At 39.2% G+C, this 23,643-nt stretch overlaps 1 protein-coding gene across 16 annotated transcripts in view; it reads right to left on the bottom strand.

Annotated features, from left to right (window-relative positions):
* MAST4 (microtubule associated serine/threonine kinase family member 4) overlaps positions 1-23,643 on the bottom strand; it is a 563,317-nt gene that overhangs the window by 78,905 nt on the left and 460,769 nt on the right. The gene's annotated exons all lie outside the window — the stretch shown is intronic.

Genomic DNA, 23,643 nt, shown 5'->3' on the forward strand with positions numbered 1-23,643 from the left:
CTGGAAAATGAATCCTTGTATTCCAGGGTACATATTTTAAAGGTGGAAATGTCAGAACTGATCATAAAATCCTGGGAAGAACCCAGCAGTCTGGACCTGTTTCCCAAACGACCCAGCTCGGTGCATGGGTGGTTCAGTGGTAGAATTCTCGCCTGCCAAATGACCTAGCTTACTCTCAGCATGGCCCAAGTGGCCCAGCAGGATTAGCCCTTATCAATATTTTATTCAACAGTCCCCCTGCTCCTAAGCATCTGGGCTGTGACTGGCCAGGCAGGCTTTAAAAGCCACTATCACACAAAGGCTGGCAGGGGGTGTTCTTAAATCCTTCCATGGGGGGCGGGGGAGGGGGAGCACAGACCGCTCACTGTAAAGAGAGCAGCTCCTTGGGGGCTTGTTACTTTCTCCATCAGAACACTCAACCTGCTGCTGATCATTGAGAAAGCTTGGCAGGCAGCTGGTGAGGGGCAGTTCAGGACACTCCAGACCACCCGGCTTCCCTCTGCATGTTTAATTAGACTGGCAGAATTATCTGAGGACCGGATGGAATTGTAGCTGGTTTAAATAAGGAGGTGAGGGAAAGCTGCAAACTAAGCTTGTACGATCTTGAAACACGGAAAATAAATCAGGAAGATCTGTTTAATCCTTTACAGCCAGCCAGTTCCCACATTACTGATTTTATAACGGAAGTGACAATTGTAGTTAGGTGTGAGGCATACAAGATTGCATGTTCCAGTCAGTACCTAGCTGTAAACAATTTATAACCTGTGTGCAAAAAAGAACAGACTAACCCATTAAAGAGGATAAGTTTAGTGTTACCTTGAGGACTTCTGGACTGGTTATACCCCTACTGAAATTTTTCAATTAACTTAAGGTTGCAAAGTTTACACTGATGTCTTCAACAGATGCCATTAACTTTATGACAGACAGCACAATTAAAGCCATTTGAATAGGAAGCGCTGAAAAGCCCATTTCTTTATGGACAGAGAATCTAGAAGCATTTTTCCCTCTGCTGCAATGAAATTTATCATGTCTTTGCATCTGTTGTTCCTTGGGCCCCTGGAGAAATGTATTCTGCTTTTGCCATCCAGTAAGCCAGGACTCTTTCCGTCCATTTATCTACACAGCTAAATTAAGTTCCGTCAACTTCTCCCAACAGCCTTGATTCTCCCTGCCCCATCTCTTCCCAACTTAGCTTATATATCACTCTTCACAGCCTTGAAAGATCTTGAAAAATTCAACATGGCTAAAAGTTTTGTTTCCTAAAGAGAAATGAATCTAATGCCAAAAATCTTAGTGTAGATTTTATTTGGGGGAAAAAAAATGTTCACTTTGCTCACACCCCACATAGATTTCCTAAATTATTAGGAAAAACAAAACAGTTAATTGTTGGAAGCCAAGGTATGAGAGGTCTAACAATCTCTGCTACCCAATTCATTGAGAATAAATAATGAAACCTGGCACCAAATTCTTAGCCCCATGTTCTTTGTAAAGGGAACACTACATCTGGAAATTATAATGAGATCAACTAGAACTAGAGAGAGCTTATTAAATATTTTTAAAAATCTAAAGAAGGGAAAAACAAGGAATGAACTTAAAATTCTTCTCACTTTTAGTGATTTTAATGAGTGGTCCCTAGGAAGCCATGTAACATCCTACATGGCAACCCCCTCACTTTGAAGATGAGCAGGTAGAGACAGAGATATAAAGAGATAGGTTAATTTTCTGCTCTTAATGAAAAAAAAAAAATCAAGGCTACCATTAAATAGTTGTTTTTATTATTTTCTTTAATGTTCATTTATTTTTGAGAGACAAAGAGACAGAGGACGAGTGGGGGAGAGGCAGAGAGAGAGGGAGACATGGGATCTGAAGCAGGATCCAGGCTCTGAGCTGTCAGCCCAGGGACCGAGGCGATGCTCCAACCCACAAACCGTGAGATCGCGACCTGAGCTGAAGTCGGATACTTAACTGAGCCACCCAGGCACCCCAACCATTAACCATTTTCAATCTTTGGGTTTTGCCTCTGCATCTTGTGCTGCCTTTCTAAGCCAATCGATTGAAAATATTCCTCATTTTCTTCTCATCCACTACATTGCTGTAAAATCAAACACAAATTCCAAAACTTAAGACTGCAAAGCCATCTGCAAAATCTTGCTAGTAACAGATCTTTCTTCCTGTTTTATGGCAGATCTAGATTTAAGTGCCAAGGTGTATACACACACCCCCCCCCCCCCACATACTATCACAAAGGCTCTTAAATGTATGGGATATTAGAGAAAATGATGGTGGCCTGAACTAGAATATCTGACAATTCATTAAAGACAAGAGACTACAGCTTAATTTGAAGACGGTTCAGGAAGCTCAAAAGAAGAAACGGAAGAACCTCAGGAAGGAGACAGAAACGACCCAAAGGGAGTAGGGCAATGCAGTAGAGACAGATATTCTGGCAGTAGGGGAGTCAGACTGGTAGAGCCAATGAGTTGTGAACTACGTTTATTGGTATTACCCAGAGGAGGGCCTCAATAGATGTCTTAACCTCAATAGATGTCTCAATAGATGGCATAAATGTGTTAGGTGGACAGAGGAGCAGCCAAAGAAGAGGAGCTGAGGTGCTGAGATTAGGACCTGACAGGCCAACAGAAAAAATATTTTGGTGAGCAAACCTAGCATAATTGGTGATGGACTAGAAATGAAGTAATGAAAATATTACAGACTACAAGTGACCAAACATTTCCAATATGGATAGACTATGGGTGACTGACTGCCCACTGTGGGACAACGACTGCCCATTAGTAGGGAATTTGGAGAGAGAAGTGGCATGGTACTACTAGGAGATGAAAAGGGCGGATGAGTATTCTGTAGATTATTCTGTGTTATTACAGAATATTCCTCAATGTTCCTTAGGGAGAAATAACAAGATTAGCAGATTAGAAAGGTAGGAGTCAAACTTTGAAGTCTGTGTTCTTATTTGAATAAAAATTGATTTCTGGGGCTTCTGGGTGGCTCAGTCAGTTAAGCATCTGGCTCTTGACTTTGGCTCAGGTCATGAGCACACAGTTCATGGGTTCAAGCCCCACATCAGGTTCTGTGCTGTCAGCTTGGGATTTCTTCCTCTCTCTCTGCTCCTCCCTCAGTCGTGCATGCACTCTTTCTCTTGAAATAAATAAATAAACAAACTTTAAAAAATTGATTTCCAGGTTACCTACTCAGTCTCTAAAACCTTACAGTGTTCAAAATACCACTAACCTAGAACACACAAAAAAAGCACATCTTATATACGTATTCTTAACTCATGAAATGAGGACCAGGCTGCCAGGGATGTGCACACCGAGTCCCCAGGATAAAAAAGCAAGACGGACTGAAACCGGCGTCCTACACATGACCTTCACTCCTCACAGCACTGCTCTCTGAATTCATCCCCCCATCTGCAAAGCAATACCTGAGAGACTCTCAAGCGAAAACTGGTGCCAGTTAATTCTCTGCCCATATGTGCAGCACTTGCTTATAACTCAAATCCTGCTGCTCCCAGGGATTTGCTGGCTCTTGGATGTCTGAGCACTAGGACACTTTATAGGATGTTGTTATTGCCGCTGATGTTTTTGACCTGGTAAAGTAAACCTTAGTAGTGGTCAGGCATTTGGTAGGTAATTAACTCTCTGATCCCGGGGGTGGGGTTGGGGGGAGGGCTAGAATGGCCAACATACAAGCAATATAACAAATTGGGGCTTTACCTAACGGTTCTGCACAGGGTGCCTCATTGTAGAGGCAGTTATTGTTAAGAAAGTGATTTCCAGATTAATTAAATTGTTTGATTGCTTTGTAATTAGGTTGGAGAAGTCCTGTGTCTTCACCACAGAGAAACAAGCTGCAAATCTATTTAAAAGGCATATGCTATACCCACTACAGATTATTAATGTGCTTTTAATAGCTGTCTGTTCACAAAATGATAGTTTCTGGTTGCCTTGATTTTCTATCAGGACTGAGGGAATCCAAGAATTAATGATAATTGCCATTTGAAACTCCTGGTGGATCAAAGAGTAAGCCCCCATTTGAGTCCTTGTTGTCATTACTTGATGATCAGCTTAAATGACTTGTGCCGTTTTATACTACAACAATCAGTACCGTGTTTCCTATAGCTCCACAGGAGATTCTCAGCAACACACGGCCACTACTTTAAACCCTAAGACCAGGGGGCGCCTGGGTGGCTCAGTTGGTTGAGTGACCGATTTCGGCTCAGGTCAGGATCTCGTGGTCTGTGGATTCAAGCCCCATGTTGGGCTCTGTGCTGACAGCTCAGAGCCTGGAGCCTGCTTCGGATTCTGTGTCTCTGTCTCTCTCTCTGTCCCTCCCCTGCTTGTGCTCTCTCTATTTCTCAAAAATAAACTTTAAACACACACACACACACACACACACACACACACACACACACACACACACACACACACCAAAATAAAGTAAGCCCTGAGAGCAAACTGGAAAGAATCCAACCTAGGATCTCCTTCCAACACGGATGCCAACAGATAAGATGGGCACTGGAACAGTTATGCAGGAACCTTAGGCTGAGTGAACTTTCAGAAACAATAGTTCCAATCATCTGAATACTTTGACTCCATCCTACCAGACCCAGCTAACACAAGAAAAGTTAAAAAAAAAAAAAAAAAAAAAAAAAAGATCTTCCCTTCACTTAGACAGCTGTCTCAGCAACTGGCTCCTCTCCAGATATAATTGTGGGATATTAATTAAAGCTGGGCAGCTGTTTAGAATCTAAGTGGACACAGAAAAACCTTGATTGGCCGTCAGTGGCATTATCTCTGGGTAGGCTGTGAAGTGTCCACAGCAGGCCAACAAATGGAAAGTAGACTTTTCTGTGTTCTCAAGTAAACAGAGCATTATAGACAATGAACCAAAGTTTTCATAAAATATGGGCTCTCCGAACCTGTTTTGCTTTTCCCTGTCCCTTCCTGCTTATTGATCTTCCAGCAGCCAGTATCACTACTCACTAGCATCTCCCTGATTAATTCATTCAATAAATATTTATCAATCCTCTACTACATAGAAGGGAATAATAAGATTTAATTTACATTTTAGAAAGATCCTTCTAGTGTTCTGTGACCGATGGCTCTAAGCAGGCATGAGCGGACCAGGAAGATCAGTTAGGGGGCTACTCGCACAGATAAGGTAAGATATGATGGCAATTTGGACAGGGTAACTGCAGATGCTAGCTGTGTCTAGCAGGACAATGAATAGGACTGGGTGAAAATGTGGATTGAGTGGGATGATGAGGGAAAGAGAAGAAACAAAGAGGACTCCTAAATTTCAAGACTAAGCAAAAGAGTAGATGGTGGCATTTACTGAGATGAGGAAAACCAAGGGAGGAGAGAGCTTGGGAGTATAAGACAGACTACGTGGGTAGGCTTTAGGCTCTTTTACTTACAGAGACATGACCTCAAATAATTTCAAATCTATCAAAATGTACTCATGTTCTATATTATATGCAATTTATATTTAGTTGCAGTTCTCACATAACATTTATATTGATTAAATATTTAAAAGTTCTCTAATAGTTTTTGTTATTGAAAGCAAGTAACATTTTTCCAGTTCACATTTCTTAAAAAATTTTTTTTAACGTTTATTTTTGAGACATACAGGAGACAGAGTGTGAGCGGTAGAGGGGCAGAGAGAGAGGGAGACACAGAATCCAAAGCAGGCTCCAGGCTCTGAGCTGTCAGCACAGAGCCTGATGGGGCTCGAACCCACAAACTGTGAGATCATGACCTGACCCAAAGTCAGACACTCAACGGACCAAGCCACCCAGGTGCCCCTCCAGTTCACATTATTTAGTGCCTAGCAGACTGAATAGTCTTAATCTGTTTCAGACACTCAAATCTCAGTGCTGGTGAAGGGTTTATAGAGAAGAAAAATTCTACAGGCTAAACAATGAAGTCTGACTAATAATAACTTCAATCATTCTGTTACTTGTCACCATGGCGTGAAACTAAATGGAATCTAACAACATGTACTCTATTCCCTTTCTCTCTTCTTCTAATCGCTAATTCTAAATGTTGGTAGACGATGAACTCTAGTTATACATGTAGATACACAGAAAGTGTATTTTGGATTCTCAGTGCCTAACCTAGTCCTTACAATATAGAAAACTAGAAACACACAGCTTTTTAAAAACTCAGTGATTATGTATTAGGTTTTTTTATGCACAGAGCTTGGAGCTACCTGCTACAATAGATAAAGAGGCCAACAAGACCTAAAGAGCCAAAAATCTGATAGAGGCAGCTAACTCTATACATCACCCAGCTCTAGACTCATCTTGAAAAACCAATTCTGCATCCAAATTCATGTGAAAAAAAAACTTTCTTAAACCAAAGTCCTTCAATGTATCAAAATTACTTACTAAAAGTGAGCTCTCAACAATGAAACCTTGTGGAGAATACACTGTGTCACAACAGATTCTTGCCCAATGTACATGTGACGCTTTCTAAGGAATGAGTGATGAGGGTGCAGCATGGGAAACATAAGCAATGAGTGGTGAGGGTGCAGCATGGGAAACATGTAGGGAGTAAAAGAGAGATCCAGTAACAGGTCAACTTCTATGTCATAAGACTCTTGCAGATGCCTATTGTCTCCATTTCATGAAGCTGTTCTCTGGAATTCGTGTACTCTATTTGAAATGCTGCGGCATTGACACAAAGCCCTTGGAGATGTGTTATAATGGGTTCTTGAGAATGTTTTAGCTTTTCATTGACCCTTCCTTATTACTCTGAATTGATGTCACATCTCAAGGTGATCCCGAGTAAAGACTGGTGAATGTCAAGAGTGATGAAGAAAGTTGATACTTTATGTTTTCCTCCCATCTACAGTAATTCATCTTCCCACAATAGAGATTATTTTTAGCTGTTGTTTAAAGTTACTGAGTAGCATTTTTAAGGTCAAAAAAAGGGAAGTTAAGAACATAGCCAGTGCAACAGATATTCTGAAGGTTCATGCAATTTTATGAAACTTGATGCATTCCTTCATCTTAGATAATTAATTCATATCTGAATCAGGATAAAAGATGGAGTTAAAGAATGTAACCTACGGTGTGCATTTTTTTTCTATTTTACATGAAAGGATTTCAATTCTTGAACATAATTAGATACAAAGCATTTCTTCCCTTTTTACCTACAAAAGAGAGGAGGGTGCTATCAGGAAATTGGTTCCTCTCAGATTGTTTGCTTCAACTGCTTAGTAATTTCTAGTCAAAGAGGAAGTATTAAATGGCATGGTGTGCACATCCATGTAACTTGCTAAATATAATCTAAATGTATTCTCTATTATAAACTTTTTCTTTTCAGCTCTTACAGTTAAAAAATACATGTGCAATTTAAGGTGGCCCCATATAGCAAATTCTAAGTGCTTCTTTGGCTTCTCGTACACAGGAAGTCTATGTGAAAGACGCAAAATATGTTTATTGTTTTAACAGTTACCTAAGCATTTTCAGTTTCTAACTCCAGAAACAGGTTCAGACTTCAAAGAATCAAAGACATTCAATTCTATTGATTCATGATAAAATAATATGCAATGTGCCAAGTATCTAACAAATCAGAATTGTGACGCTCAGTTCCCAGAAACCATCCCAATGTTGGAAATTCCCTGGTCCTGAGACTTTGCCTTAGTATTTTTTTCTTCCACTCTCCTCTTTCATAACCTTAGATCAATAAACAGTTCTCAACTTGGGGTGCATAAGAGAATCACTTGGGAAGCTTTAAAAATGCTGATATCCAGGTCCCAATGCTTTTTTTTTTTTTTTTTTTTTTTAACGAAGTGATTGTACAATGCTGCCAGAATTGGGAATCATGAGCTTAGAATTTGCTCATACGATATATAAATCAGATCCAAAACTTCCATTTGGCCTTTAGAGCTCTTAACCAGGAAGCTTTGCATTTTTTTCCACTTCTCCATTTCTTTCCATAAGGCAACCTCCCTCCTTCTTGTTTCATGTACACTAGTTCAATGTCCCTTTTACAGATTCACTCCAAGGAGTAAGATTTGAAATTCTTTCTCTATCAAACCAAACAAAGAGCATCCTACCATGTCAACACTCTGGAAATCCCACCTGCCCACAGGTTTCCTCTTAGGTTTATCAAAGAAATCATATACTTCCTCTACCCAAATCCTACTGCTACCCTCCTCCACACTCGATTACTTCCACAATTTCTCCCTTCTTCTCAAACAGAAACACTCCCTCCACCCCAAGCTTAGCTGTGTATCATTCCTATGTTCCCAGATTAAGACCAGAAATCTCCATAGAATGTAAGGAAAAAAACCCTTCGTTAACCATAATCTTGTTTCACGTTCACTATCAACTTTAATCTTTTGATTGTTCAAAGCTAGAACACCAGTTTTCATTTCAATCACCACCTAACAGTATATGAATGAGATATTAGCCTTAAAACTATCTATCTCCTTTCATTTTTCATAGGCAGAACACCAGTATTCGGGTCATGTAATACTGGAACAGTTACAATTATGAGAACAGTTGAAATCAATGCACAGGGGCCTCGAGGCAACATGTAATTATCAGAAGCAAAAATAAGACCACTCCAATTATTCTTATCATTCCTCCTTACAGAAAAACATGATTTGGCCTTCTCCATGACAGAGATGTATCCATTCGGGTCCTCATTCGTGTTGTATATACGCATCCATGGTACTTTTAGCATACATTCATAAGTTATTGATGGGTAGGGTGAGGGGAGCCTGCTTCAAACCACACACAACTCATTGATTCTCTCTGCACAAATGCCAACCTTTAGACAGTCACTATCTTAAGGGGCCACAGTTACTAATTACAATGTGTCAAACCCTTCAGGTATGTTGAAGTGTATTGAGGTAGGGGAAAAAGTGATCAGTCTTCTTCAACAGCACGACAGGGTCTCTATGGCCCTCTGAAGGAAAAATGAGCTACATAACAGGTATAAGTTTTGGAATATTAAATTACATGCCAAATCCTTACCTAACTAAATAGAACACCACAAAATGTAAAACTGCTAGAAGAAAACAAAGAATAGCCCCTTGATATCAGCTTGGCAATAATTTTCGGAATATGACACCAAAGGTACAAACAATAAAATCAAAAGGAAGTAAATAGGAGTACATCAAACTAAAAAACTCCTACATAGCAAAAGAAACAATCACCACAACGAAAAGGCAACCTACCAAATGGAAGAAAATATTTGCAAACCATCTAAATGATAAGAAATTAACACCCAAAATATATAAGGAGATCATACAACTCAGTAAAAACACAAGCAACCCAATTAACAAATGTGCAAATACCTTAAATGAACTTTTTCCTAAAAAATACGTATAGATGGCTAACAGATACATGAAAAAATGCTCAACGTCACTCATTATCGGGGAAACACAAACTAAAATCACAGTGAGATATCATTCGTGTGTTTTGCAGTAACTACTATGAAAAAGACAAGAGACAAGGGTTGGCAAGGATGTGGAAAATAAGAAACCTTTGTGCCTAGGTGGTGGGTATGTAAACTGGTGCAGCCATTATGGAAAACAGTATGGAGGTTCCTCAAAAAATTAAAAATACAAATAGCATACTAACCAAAATTTCCACCTTTGGGTATTTATCCAAAGGTAATGAAATCACTACTCCTGGGTATTTACCCAAAGATAGTGAAATCACTATCTCAAAAATGTATCTGCACCCCATGTTCATTGTCGCATTATTTACAATAGTCAACACATGGTAACAACCTAAGTGCCCACTGGTGGACGAAGAAGCTGCGGTTTATATATATAGGAATACTATTCAGTCATAAAAAAGGGTACCCTGTCTATTGCAACAACAAAAATGAAACTTGAGGGTATTATGCTAAGTGAAATAAGCCAGAGAAAGACAAATACTGTACTTTCTCACTTATATGTAGAGTCTAGAAAACCTCAATTCATAAAAGCACAGAGTAGAATGGTGGCTACTAGGGACTGGGGAAAATGCTGAGATGTTGTTCAAAGGGTATGAATTTCTAGGTATGAGTAAGCTCTGAGGATTTAATGTACAGTGTATTGACTGTAATTAACATAATGCATTATATACTTGAAAGTTTAGAGAACAGATCTGAGATGTTATCCCCACACACCAAAAAAAAAAGAAAAGAAAAAAGAAAACAAAAAGATAATTATGTGAGGGAATGAAGATATTAACTAACCTTATTGTGGTAATCATTTTATAATATATTCATATATCAAATTATTATGGTGTACACCTTAAAGTTATGTAGGTTATCTATCAATAACATCTCCATAAAGTTCAGCGGGGGGAAAAGGCCACTATATGCTGGATCCTTCATTAGATCCATTAAGTCTAAGGTAATCGATACCAGTGACTTCCTTCAACTGATGTTGGCAGTGATGACGGATGAAATGGATTATTGGCAATTCTGGAGATTGCGGTGAAATTAGAGCTTCGTGTTCTGAGAATACCTGAGGGGTTGGAAATGGCCAATCACTTCAAGTGACAGACCAAGTGGGACTGTAACGCAGACCAGTGCTTAGCGGCTCAAGAGGAAAATACTGAGACACAGGGCACCTGGGTGGCTCAATCAGTTAAGCAACCAACTTGATTTTGGGCCAGGTCATGATCTCATGGTCGTGGGATCGAGTTGGGTGTCAGGCTCTGTGGTAAGCATGGACCCTGCTGGGGATTCTCTCTCTCTCTCTTTTTCTGCCCCTCTCCTGCTTTTGTACACACATTTTCTCTGTCTCAAAATAAACAAATAAACTAAAAAGAAAAAGGTGGGGGGTGCCTGGGTGGCTCAGAAGATTAAGCATCTGACTTTGGCTCAGGTCTTGATCTTGTGGTCTCCGAGTTTGAGCCCTACATCGGGCTCTGTGCTGACAGCTCAGAGCCTGGAGCCTGCTTCGGGTTCTCTGTTTACCTCTCTCTCTGCTCCTCCCCTATTTGTGCCCTCTCTCTCTCTTTCTCTCTCTCAAATAATGAATAAAACATTAAAAAATATGTATATGTATAAAGAAAAGACAAGACTGAGACGTTTATCAGAAGAAGACTCTTGGTGGCTTTTGGAGAAAGTTAGATGAATCAGACCATCCCTGACCACAATGCTCTCACCCATCAGGTAGGGAAGAAACACGGAACATAACATAGTAAGATACTGTACTTATGTGATATAAACTGAGGAAGCCATGAATTCAGAAGATGGATGGGTGGCCACACAGAGGAGACCTTTGAGCTGAACCTCCAGAGCAAGTAGTAGATGAAGGACTTAAAGGAGACTTTTAAGTCTAAGTTCAGAGGAAACTGAACAAAGGGACAGGGTACCAAAGAGAACAGCTTAATTTTTCCTAGATTTAGTTTTATTACAAAAGCAATTATATACACATAGTAAAAAAAAAAAAAAAAAGTTCAGGGAGGTATACAATAAAGACCAAAAATAGGTCCCAACTTCTGACTCTCATTCATGGATTCATTCAAACATGTATTATGAACTCATTATTCCCCCCCCCCCTTTTACTCTTCAGTTGCAACCTCTTTTGACAGGGTATGGATCTATCCAGAAACACATATAGATGTGCAAGCATGCATTATGAATATTAAAAAAAGTCCCCCAATAATACCATGCCAGATATATGTATAGTTCTAAATTTGCTTTTTTTTCTTAATAATCTATCTACATCTTTCTGTGTCACCATACCTAAATCTCTGTCATCAGCTTTATCATCAAATAAAACTCCAGTATGCCCTGAACCATAATTTACTTAGTTTCCTATTAATGGATATTTAGACTGATATCAGTGTTTTGATGATTCAGTGAGTATTTTGTGAATACTTTCTACAGAGGTCATTCTGAGGATGTGACCGCCATGTGACCCGGAAACTAGACCCAGGTAATCGGAGGCTCCTTATCCCCTCCCCTATCCTAGGAATGTACACTTTGCACAGGGGAAGCTGTTCTGAGGATACAGCCTTGAGACAGAGTAAGGCGTTGAGAATGACTGGACTCAATTCGTGACTGAACCCATAAGTCGTCTAGATAAGCTTGTAAGATTCTGATTGTGACGCACAGAACTACCCATCTTGAGGCCCCTCTAGCCAGCCTTGTAAGGAAGTTCCCTGGCTTTTTAAAGCTGCCACTTCCTGATGTGGAGTGGCCTCTTTCTTCAGTTTCTCCTTCCCCTCTTTGCAGGGGGGCCTACAGTTTGTGAGGCAACAACACTTAAGTGATTATTTCCAAGACTAAATTCCTAAAAGCAGAATTGCTGGGTCCAAACGTGTGTCCATTTTCCACTTTGGTGTGATGGCTAAATTGCTCTCCAGAAACACTGCACTAATGTATGCTCTCACTAGTAGCATACGGGGCACCACATCCTCTCAATCTTGCCAATGCTGAATTGTTTTTAAGATTTTAGTGGCATCGTAGTTTTGATATGCATTTCTTTACGTGATGAGTGAACCTGAGCATTTTTTAATTATGTTAGCTAACCATTTGTGTTTCATTCTTACAAATTACCTGGCTCTTACTTCATTCTTCTGAATTGTTATGTTAATCTTTTTTTATTGATCTGTCTTGTTTTATTGTATTTATACACATTGAGGCAGCTGTGCCAATACACTGAAGATGTTTCTCCCATTTGTTCTTATTTATTTATAAAGAGAGCATGCACGCATGCACACAGGGAAGAACAGAGAGACAGAAAGAGAGACAGAGAGAGATAATCCCAAGCAGATTCCACACTTCCAGTACATAGCCTGATGTGGGGCTCAAACCCACGAACCATGAGATCATGACCTGAGCCAAAATCAAGACTCAGAAGCTTAACCGACTGAGCTACCCAGGTGCCCCAGTTCTTATGTTTTAATGTTGGTGATGGTTAACTTTTTCAAGGAGAAATCTTTTTTTAATCACATTTATCAACCATCTTCCTTTATGACTTTTAACTTTTGTACCTTGTTTGGAAAAGCCTTCCCCACTTCCAAATTATTCCCTCAATGCAGCCATACTTTCTTCTAGTGCTTTATGGTTTCTTTTTAATTTTTTTTCTATATCTATATAGGATTTATTTGGTGTATGGATTGAGAGAACAGTCCAGTTTATTTCCTTTCTAAATGACTAATCAACTGATTAAAGACCATTTACTAGCTTTAACAAACTACATTTTTTCCCAATGATTTAAGCAAAGCACATTTAAAGAATGCCAAGTAGTTTGATGTCATAAAAGGAAAGTTGCAGGAAATTAGGGCAGGGCAGTGAATGGTGGGGAACATAGAGAATGGATGAAGATTAATACTTGTAAGTAGTATTAATTAATTAATAGTAGTATTAATTAATTAGTATTCCAGGTGGTTCTGCATCTGGTTGGACCCCTGGAGTCCCTATTTTTGACAAGTACTCCAGGTGATTCTCAGGCACACTAAAGTTTCAGAATCCTGACTTTAGAACAGTGATTCTTAACCTTGGATTGATATTAAAATAGTCCAGGGAACATTAAAACAAACAAACAAACCAACCTGCCAATGACAAAGCAGATATCAGTCCAATTAAATCAGAATGGGGGTTGGGGATGGGGCAGGATTTTTAAATTTTTTTTTAAGTTTATTCATTTTTGAGAGAGAGGGAGAGACACAACATGAGCAGGGAGAGAGAGGGAGACACAGAATCTGAAGCAGGCTCCAGGCTCTGAGCTATCAGCACAGAGCCTGACGCAGGGCTCAAACTCACGAACTGTGAGAGCACGCGTGACCTGAGCAGAAGTCGGACGCTCAACTGACCGAGCCACCCAGGTGCCCCAGGGGCAGGATCATTTTTAAAGTTTCTCAGATGATTCCAATGTGCATTCAATTTTGAGAAACACTGCTTTGGATTCTGCCAAAGAAAGTGGATTTTATAGATTAAGTTGTTCTCTAACCTTACTATGTATCAAAATCCCCTGGGGAACTTTCAAAAAGACACATACTGATGGCAGGTCAGACACATGGAGTTTCTGATTTAATTGGTCTGGGACCTGGTATTTTTTAAAGCTCTGCAGGTGATTCTGTGCAGTCAGGCTTCAGAACTTATGGAGCTGTAATTCTCAACTGCACAGTGTACCAGAATCACCTTGAGAATTAGACCACAGATTACTGGGCTCCATGATCGTAGTTACTTGATCAGTAGGTATGGGTTGGCGCCTTAGACTTTGTATTTATAACTAGTTCCAGGAGCTGCCGCTGCTCTGGGGACCACGCTTGGAAACCACTACCCTCGTGTATGTCATGACCATCCATCAATGTTTTTCTTGAAAGAACTAATTATGTTCATGTGCCTAAAAAAAAAAAAAAAAAAAAAAAAAATCAACAGAGAAGAGAAATTTCATGGAGGTGGACACAGGCAGTGAGAGCAGGCAGAAAGAGGGAGCCCAGTCCTTGCTCTACCGCAAAAGTCCTGAACTAGTGGGTGAGGAGAAGTGTCAGAGGTGAAACCCATTTCAGGGGGAAAGGAAGACTTAGCAGGAAAGATCTAACAAAAGATGCTTATGAGACTAGTAGTTTGGGTGGCCAGGTATGATGACATGGCCAAAAGTGAGAACAGAATTGACGATAATAAAGTTGCTTACTGAGTAACAGTTGGATTTGAGGTGCTGGTGGGACACGTTCATATGGAGAAAGCTCCAGCAAACAGAAACAGGCATCTGTGTTCGGAAGCAATGTTCAGGCTCAACATAAAACCGTAGGAAAAATCACCACGTGCACAAAGCAGCAGGCCTTGGTAAAGGGAGCACTTGTCACAAGGGTGACAAAAAAGATGTAACCCAGGGGATTCCAACAGTTAAAATGGATGAGGACACAAAAAAGGAACCAACAAGAAGAATGGAAACACAGAAGAATTAGAGGAATCAAGGGAAGGGAAATATTCAAGAAGTAGGAAACGGTTCCTGACATTAAATTGTGCAGGACGCTCAGGCTGAATGACACTATTTTACAAAAGCAATCATTGGATTTGACCCTGGGAAATGATGGTTTTAGTGGAGCGGGACGGGAGTGGTGTCATGCCCAGTACGTCATCAGTGAATCTCAGCCAACGTTGGACCTGAACTAGTTTCCCAAGAGAAATGGAGTAAGATTTGCAGACTCTGTCTCCCTGAGACATAAAATAAACATGAATAACAACATCCACACTTGGTTTATCAACTCAAATCAAGTTATAATTCTAAAAGGAAGAAATTTTAAATGTTATAATAGCTCATAACTTCATAGAATGACTTAAAAGCCTCCTAGTTAAAAATGTGCTCTCAGGTGGAATATGGATGAGATCAAAGACAATGCGTAAGTAAGGGGTAGGTTTCCCGTTTTATGACAAGAAGCTACAACAGGACAAAACTGTTTTCTCCATCACAGGCTAGAGGGTTTACAATCTTTTGATTCTTAGCACAAACCAGTTTTACTGAGGATACTTCTAATGAACATGTTTTTAACTAGAAAATGAAGAAGTTCTGCTAAATAGTTTCATAATGTTTTTCCAACGGCAATTAAAGCACAGAACACGCACCCTTGCCCCGAAGCCATTTTTATTTAACAATATTTGTCATAAAAAAAAAAAAAAACCACTCCAATCTTCACACAGATCCTATGCTTCTCTGTGGCAGATACATGCTTTTCTAGGTGAAGTTAGGTGGAACACAGAAGCATATGCACATCACCACTGTGGGGCTGAGTAAGGATAAATTAGACTGAGGGGGTAACTTTAGCACTGCTACTAATATTGGAAAATACTAAACATATAACTGTTTAACTGCTTTAAACTCAAGGCAGATGGTGACGGTAGAAGCAATATGCACATGAGATTTTGCTCGTGGAATGTTTAAAATCCACAGAAAAGGAACTGCTCAGTTTTAAAATAGCTTTTAAAAACCTGATTCTAAAGGTGCTCATGGTAGAGGGCTTAGAAAATAAAATATAAAAGTGAAACTGGTAATCCTACTAATGTAATGTGGTATTTTTCTTTACTCTGTTCTTTTGATAGTGCGTACATCACAACATACTTTTGTTATTATTATTTTTTTTTAGAAATCTCTATGCCCTGTGTGGAGCTCGAATTCGTGACCCCTAGATCAAGAGTCGCATTCTTCACCAACTGAGCCAGCCGGGTGCCCCACAAATGTACTTTTAAATAGGATCACAAACCGTATTCAGTTTTTGCATCCTGTTCTTTAATGACTAGGTTGTAATTATAATTTCCACATGCCATTAAATTTTTTTCCCGCTGTGATGATTTTTCAATGGCTACAAATTATTCGTTATACAGATGGACTACAATGTAAGCGTTAGTCCTCTTACTACTTAATATTTAGGGTGTTTCCCATTTTTTGTGCTATTATAAGTAATGCTACAATTAATATCCTTAAATATGTATTTCTGAGTATTTTTCTGATTAACTTCAATTATATTTCATGAAGTGCAAATAATATTTCAAGTGATAGAAACTGTTTTGAGTGTTCTTGACAAAAAACCACACTGCTTTCTAAAAAAATTATGAACTTACATTAGTGTGCTAGGCATACCCATCTAGCTACACCATCACCAGATATGATTATTATCACTGTGTATATGCTTTTTTTATATTTGCAAATCAGGTGAAACTGGTACTTCATTGTTTTGATTTGCATTTATTTGATTAGTGTCAGATCAAACTTTTCATGTGTTTACTTGTCATTTCTACTTCCTCTTTTGTGAGCTGTCCATGTCCTTTGCCTATGTAGGTGGGTATTACAATTTTTTCCTTCATCCATTTAAAGAGAGCTTTTTATGACTTGATAATATTAAACTTCTGCCCATTATATTTGCTGGAGATATCTGCTCACTTACTGTTGTTTTAACTTTTTATAGTGGTTTTAACTTAAAAAATTTTAAGTTTTTTTTCAAGAATTTTAAACTTTTAATATACTTGTATTATCAATCTTTTCCTTAGCAATTTCTTCCACTTTTTCATGCTAAGAAATTTTTTTCTCATCCTAAGTAAAATACTCATGTACATATTAATTTTACTTTTGAGGGTTTAATTTTTATAGGTCACTTAATATCTGTATGAAAATCATTTTAGTACGGCGTATGAAGGAAGCTCACCTCACATATTTTCATAGAGATGGCCAATTTTCCCAATAACATTTGCTGGTTAAACTCTCTCAGGGGTGTGTGATATTCCCCCTCAGCATATCATTATCAATCCCTGTCAATTTTTATTTCATGTGTGAATGACTGCTTGCATTGTCATCACCCTGTGATGTGTGGTAATCTCAGGGAGTCAGGTCCAGCTCCCTGAATTTACGTGGCCAACTGTATCTACACAGTCTTCCAAATGTACTTTAGAGTCATTACGTCCAATTACCATGGTAAGTATGTGTCATTGGTATGTTCACCCAGTATCTTCTGAGAAGCCTTCCTATAAAAGAGGGATTTCCCATATCACCAGGGCTGCCTCCCAAGATTGTGCCACCACCCACACTCTCAGCTTTCCTTGCAATGAGAGCGAAGGCCAAGCTTTGCCAATTAAGTCCATTGGTCCTTGCAATGAGAGCAAAGGCGAAGCTTTGCCCATTTGCTCTCATTGGTAAACTCAACTTTGGCTCAAAAGAAGACAATATGAGGAAGTTGGTGACAAAGTAACTACTTTTTGTGGCAAAAGTGGTGGCAGGGGCACCCCTCTTCACAGGGGGTGCAGGCAACAGTGTCTGAGTTTCTGGAATTCAGGAACCAGGGACACCAGTAGCCAGGGCTTGCCCTGCACAGTACCATGATGCAGTCTGCGTGTTTTTCCAGGCTATGTGACCTTCAATGCTCACTCTCTGGCCCTCCTGAAAATTCTGTGAGCCACCTAATATACCTTAATAAACTCCTCTTCTGCTTAAACTACAGAGTGAATGTGATGCTTCCAATAAAATAGTTACACACGTGCCTAATCAAGAGGATGTGGATCAGAATTTCATCAGAACTGTAATTTAATTAGGGGAAATTAGGATATTTAGCTTCTTCCCCAATGAATAGTGTCTCTATGGTTACTTCAAAGGCATGGTATTTATGCCCCATTCTTTGGGTGGGAAAGGGGGTATGAGAAAAGAGAGTGGAATGCTATCACAAATTGATTCCTTTCTTTATCATTTCTGATTACAGCTGGTAATATACAAGAGTAATTGCTATATATTCATCTTGGATACAATCCATTTAATGAATACTTTTATTAATTTTAATACTTACACACTTAATTCTCTTGGGTATTGTAGATTATTTATGTCATCTGAATACAACACATTTTATGAGCTTTGAGTTCTAGATTTTCAGTTTCGTGTGTTGCTTGACTACAAAGAACTTCCAGAATAAAGTTAAATATTAATGGGGAGATATTTCAATAAAATGCTGCTGGTATTTTGCAAAAGTAAGATACCAGCTATTCATCTACATTAGATATGTCTTACTATATTACGGGATCCTCTGTGCATTCTCATTTCCAAAGCATTTTCAGGAAAAATGGAGGTGGTGTTTTATTAAGTGCTCTTTCAACATCAATTCAGATGAACATCTGACCCACTGCTCAGATGTATTAGTACTGCTTATAACATTAAATCAATCAGCATTCTTGGATGAGCCTACTCTGTGTTGTAGGAGTACTTTCTTTTTCCCATCTGTGACATATGAGGAAATCACTGCTTTTCACACTACTACGTTATCTTCTTTAAATGTTTAAAAAACACACCTGAATGCCTATCTTGCTAACTAATAGATGCAAAAGGATTAAGTATAACTCTAGTTCCCTGCCCCACTCCCCAAAGTAAGCCAAGGAATGTGGCATATGTGTACTTCTGTCATACCTCCGTCTTTCATCTTGGCTGATATGAGTTATAGATCTATCCTGTTATTAGAGAACCATTTTTACCCTGTTATGTTATGTTTTATTTATTTATTTATTTATTTATTTATTTATTTATTTATTTACGGGGTGGGTGGGGAGAGAGAGAGAGAGAGAGAACAAGCTGGTGAGGGGCAGAGAGAGACAGGGAGAGAAAAAGAATCCAAAGCAGTCTTTGCACTGCCAGCAGAGTCCAATGTGGGGTCGAACGCACAAACCACAAGACCATGACCTGAGCCCAAATCAAGCGTCGGGCGCTTAACCAATGGAGCCACCCAGGTGCCCCAACACTGTTATATTTTTAAACTATCTTTTCAAACTTTCATTTTTCTATTAATGTTCAACATACTGCTTTTATACCCCATCTTTCCAATTCTTCAGTTCTTTAACTTTTAGCTAATATCTTCAAGTGAGTTTCTCAGGACAGACATGAAATGTGAATTTTATGTGGCCCCAAATGAATGATAATACATTCATACATATATACATATAATATCTTAGCAAATAAAGTTCTTTGGCCCCAACATCATTATCTGGCAATTTGTGGAAGGGAAGTCTGAGGCCAGCATACCTTTTATTCCTTTATAAGCAATCAGTTTATTCTTTTCTGCTCGGAAGTGGGCTGGTGTATTTCCCATTGTTGCTTATAAAACCCTGCCCTATATCCAGGGCAGAGTTTAATTTTTGGTCCTTATTTTTTTTTTTTTACTTGATCTCTCCTTCTCACATGGAAAATCTTCATTAATAGTATCTTTGATTATTGCTTTTGTTCCATTCATAGTTCCCCACCAAAAAGATAGCTTGTTATAAATTAATTAATGAATCCTCAGCTTATCTGAGGTAGATGTTTAATACTATTAAGTGTAGTTTCTCAAATAAAATAGAGAAAGATAAAGCTGTTGGGAGGACAATGGATGTCTATGGAAGCTCAAAAAGCAGCTTTCGGTGGTAGAAGGTGACTGCTAAATATTTTGCTTGTTGGCTTAGGTATAAAGTCTCTAATATCAGGGTATGTAGTACAGGAAAGTGAAATCCACAGTCTTGTGGAGATGCTCTGTCTCTGCCCATCGGGCTGTGATACCTTTTCTAAGTCTAGCCATGTGTTGACTGTTTTTGAATCACAAGATTCTATGTCATACGTAAGGGTAATTCTTCCTAAATATGTGACCAATCATTGATATGTGCTTTATCTCCCGTGTTACTTCACTTTTACAAATTAGGGATGGCGGGATGTTATAGCTATTTCAATGAAAAGCATGACTAACAAACACATAACATGTAAGTCAGGCACTCACTGAGGTATGTTAATGTCAGCAACTAAAATTTAGGTATTGTAACTTCTATCTTGCTAGTGAGGACAATTTCAGGAAATGAAATGTTAAGCAGGAGTCAGGTTAGATAGGCACACATAATCATGACAGAAATAGTTAAGGCCTCACATCACCAGAAGAAATGAACATCCATCATTTATGTCAACAATGAGAACAGGAGAAGTGAATTACGACAGCTTCACAGAGCCCCTGACAAAGCAGACTGCTACTGCTTATGGGAAATTTGTTGTCAGGGGAAGTATGTACATCTCTTGATGTTAAAAGTCTGCCTGGGTCTCCGGAGAAAGGAGAAGAATTTACATTTGGCCTTTCTCTTTTGAAAATCAAAGCTGTCAAATGAAATGACTTGTGATAAGCTTAAAACCCACATTTCCTACTGAAATAATGACACAAAAGCACCAAATACGAGCTAATTCATATTCTTTTTGTTTCAATTTCAAGGATGCTAGACTGTGTCCATTCCCACACCAAATTACTGATCCTACAAGGAAGTGGGCTTTATAGCAATCAAGGAACTTGCTTCAATTCCTACATTTGGCCAATTTAAAACAATTTACATCTGTAAACATTGAACTGGGGCTTATTCTCTGCCTGAGGATCTCTTTTTCTCACACACACACACACACACACACACACACACACACACACACACACACACACCACCCGACTGCTCGCTCCCTCACTCTCAAATCCTTCAAAACTAAATTCATTCCTTTAATGATTGGAGGGGTCACTCTGGTAACTACTGTAGAATTCTTAGAACATGTCCACATGTGCAAAACAAGACTTTTAGGCCCAATTGCTCCAGTTCATAGACAAACCACAAACTGAGAGTTATTGCTACTCCAGCCAGATAAACACAGGGACAGCTCTCAAAGTGTGCCTGGGAGGCCTAGACCAGAGGACAACCAGTTCTCCCATTGTAAGTCCTTCCAAATGGAATATCCATCCTCAGATGATATCTGTGACCATATCAAGAACATGCTTTTGGGTCACTCAGCCATGCCCCCTATCTGTCTTAAGTCTGGAGAGTCCAATCTACTCTCCTACCCTAAATCTTTTCCTTAATATTTTAGATGCTGAGAGACTATTTTTCACCAAACCATAGAATACTAAAAGCACGCCCCCAATGAAAAACCAAAGTCCAGTATGAATTCATCTTGATAACAACTCGTGAAAAAAAAAAATTCTTTAAAACAAAAGAACTAGAAATATGGAGTTACAGCCTTAGAATAAATATTAAGAAAGAGTATTAGAATAAATGCATATAATCCAATCTCTTCCTTTAACAGAAAAGGAAATTAAAGCTAAGTGAAAATGAGAAAAACTGTTCAAAGTCATACTTGATTAATAGCAAACCACAGAACTTTTGGCCATAGAACTACAAGAAAATTAATCTGAAATACAACTTCTTTATATCTTAATGAAAAAAAGGTGAACATAGTCCATGTTATTAAATTCTGTTTTTCATTTACTGACATCAGATACCTTAATAGATGGACCAGTCTGGAATGTTTATGCTTTGGGGGAAATTCTTAGGTGCACCTATATGAGAGAGTCTCCACCAGTAAGGGGACGGCGATAGCAGAGTCGGCAGCGATGGAGTTAGGGGATGCACAGTTTTCTTGAAAATGAAACTTTCTCTCTCTCAGTCTACTTGTTTACCAGCCAGGTGCCATTTCCTGTTGACCATCCTTCACTTGATTTAGTCATGTGGGGTCTAAATTTAGTATGCTATTGACATGCTCATCTCCTACCAGTTATTCATTTAATGTCTTACGGCAACTTAATTCATTCCTAAAATAATTTGAAAACTTTCTCTATCCTTAAAACACACCATAAATGGTAGCTATAATAACAAGATGCCTATAAACCTATGTGTTTATGTGTAGAAAGTGACCTTTTCTCCTCCTACTTCAGGTGTGGGGCCCAAGGTCTAGTACAAAAGAAACGCAAAAGAAGAAAACCATTGATCTAGACACTCTGTCAGTCGCAAGGAAGAAAAATGAATCAAAGTTCACTCCGGGGATGTTACCGTTCTTCCCTGATCCCTACAAAAGAAATCTTCAGGGTCAAATTACAAGGTCCCCCTGGGAAGGGTGCTAACTGGGAAGTAGGGTGCCAGACTTAGCTCTGACACCATCAAGCCATGAGATCCTTAACACTTGCCTGCACTGGGTCTCAGTTTACTAAAATGGTTTTTAAACATGCCATGTGTGCGTGCATGCATGTACACACACTAAACCTTTTGCTGAGGCAAAAGACGAGTCTGTACCCCAAAATGTGACATAGGTTGATCTTCTCTGGTTGAAGCAAAGGTGGAATAGGAGGCAGTGAGCCACACTCCTAAATACCCCTTCCCACTCCCTATCCCTGCGCAGCCCCTCTGGAACCGCTGTGGTTCTGATCCAATGAATTTGACTTTTTAAAAAAATGCTATTCATTTCCCAAGTCCAGCTCTAAACCAGAGTAAGTACACAGCTGAGAGACTTCCAAAGGCTGAATGCCAAAATGCAAATATCAAAGACTAGGACAAATGCATCCCAACGGGGTCTGTAATAAGGACGCCACATTCCCCTGTCAGCAACCCACCTGAAGACTGCAGCAAGCCTGTGTTCTAATTTGCTCTGTATTTACACACCATGGTATCCTTCATTTTAACATCATTATGAATTCAGGTTGGTCATAAAATAATGCCGTAATAAGTTTCTGAAAACCTAACACTGGTGTGGCACTTTACAATAATGTAAATATAGTCACATTTAAGCAATTAAATGAGGTAGCAAGGTCAAGTTCTCTTAGTTACATTTCATATAGAAGGAAGTTGAGATCTAGGGAGTGATTTGCTCAAAGTAGCAATGCTGATACATGGAAGAGATGAGCTAAAATCCAGATCTTAACCCCAAGGTCCAGTGTTTATTACATATACCATTTAATACTTTATTGGTCGTCTGAGATCTGAAAATTAAAAGGGTTCGGGTGGCAGGATCAGAGTTACATAGCAGCTGGGGCTTTTTACATTGAGAGTCTGGGGAAGCAGGGGCATAGCATGAAGTGTGAAGGGCTCTGTAGCTCTGTGCTATGGTTCCTTCTTCATTTACTTCACTAACTTTACCCGGACACCATGATGTCACTGGGCACAAAGTTCCCAGAAGTTCAACAGAACTAGCTATTGTTTCACCGAGAGGGAACACACTTGAGATGTACTTAGATACGTATAAAGTTATTTTGGTGCCTACACAACACATTCTTGATGCTTATTAAAAGTCATTTGCAGCAAGCATTAAAGAGCATTTCCTGTGGACACAATCTGTGACTCGAGGGCCTCAGAAAGTTACAGCAGACAATAACGAATGGCCCAACCATGCAGATACAAGACAATAGAAGGCCAGCACTTTAAAGAATACCCT

Source organism: Panthera pardus, unplaced genomic scaffold, assembly GCF_024362965.1.
Source record: "Panthera pardus isolate Hobbes unplaced genomic scaffold, ASM2436296v1 HiC_scaffold_2, whole genome shotgun sequence".
Taxonomy (NCBI): Eukaryota; Metazoa; Chordata; class Mammalia; order Carnivora; family Felidae; genus Panthera; species Panthera pardus.